The following is a 1,448-nucleotide window of genomic DNA, read 5'->3' as shown; positions in this document are numbered from 1 at the left end:
AGGGAGGTGGTCCTACTGGGAGGAGACCTCGGGGAAGACACAGGACTAGGTGGAGGGATTATATCGCCAACCTGGCCTGGGAACACCTCAGGATCCCCAAGTGCGTGCTGGTGAATGTGGCTCGGGAAAGGGAAGCTTGGGCTCCCCTGCTGGAGCTGCTGCCCCCGCGACCCAATACCGGATAAGCGGACGAAGATGGTCATGGACGGTCGTAGTTAGCGGTGGTGTCGCAACGGACAACATGCTATTCAGAAGCGTTTCTAATATTCTGCCACTGTTGGATGTGGAACCAGTGATTAGACGGAGCCCCAGGGCACACAGGTTAGCTTCACGTTACGTTAGTAAGCTATACGTAGCAAGCTAACAGCGGTCAGTAAACACCGCCCTTTACGTACAAGACGTCAGAGCTGCCGTCGTTACATGTTTTACGGAGTTAGTTTTGCGTGAGGACGCTAATGCTCGCAGTCTCGACCGCACGGACCGCTTCTGGAGCTCAGTACCTGATCCTGTTGCAAGTCCTACAGAACAGGACGCCGCCATGGCGTTTTGTTGGAGGTCACGTGGTGTGGATTGGAAGTCACGTGATGCATGACGTCCTAAAAATACATGACAATTATTGCAGTTTTTGTAAGATGTATTGTATTTGTGGAGAAGACGTCGCACTCGGAGATTTTGGGTTCAAGACACCCTCCAGGCCCGTTATCAATTTGGAGAGTATCACTCAGGCTGGACACGGAGCAGTTTGACAGCGTGCTGTCCAAAGTAGGGCCGCTCATCAGGATGATTATGAAATATTGGGACTTTCTATCTTGAAATATTATGACTCTTTATCATAAAAATATTGGGACTTTTTTATCGTGAAATTTTAGACTTTTTATCTTGAAACATTATGATTTTTTATCATGAAATTTAGTGGACTTTTTAATTTTGAAATATTACGGATTTTTATCTGAAAATTAGGACTTTTAATTTTGAAAGTATTAGATTTCTACTTGCAAATTTTGCTTTCATCTTGGGTATTACGACTTTTAAATTTTGAAATATTAGGACTTTTTATCGTTGAAAGATTGATGACTCTTATCTTGGGATATTAGGCTTTTATTTTGAAAATATAGAGACTTTTTATCTTGAAATATTGTGGACTTTTATCTTGAAATATTGGGACTTTTTATCTTTGAGACATTCCCCTTGAGGGTAGTGAGTGGAGGTTGAGTAGCCGCAAGGGGTGAGTCTAGGATCAGTACCTTGGGGGGGCTCAGCCCCTAATGAGACGCTCTAGGTCTGGTTCCCAGTTTTAATGATTTTACACAAAAAAAACCTGACGTGTTTTGGAGGTCCTATACGCTTCTAGACTGAGGGGCTGACTGGCCAACATGCACCAACTGGTCTGGAATGTCAGACATCTGTAGTATTGTGTTGTTTGTGGTACCTGTGTTCTTGTGAGTCAA

The sequence above is a fragment of the Etheostoma spectabile genome, chromosome 12, assembly GCF_008692095.1.
Source record: "Etheostoma spectabile isolate EspeVRDwgs_2016 chromosome 12, UIUC_Espe_1.0, whole genome shotgun sequence".
NCBI classification, from domain to species: Eukaryota; Metazoa; Chordata; class Actinopteri; order Perciformes; family Percidae; genus Etheostoma; species Etheostoma spectabile.
The sequence above is the reverse complement of the archived record's forward strand: the minus strand, read 5'-3'. Positions refer to the sequence as shown.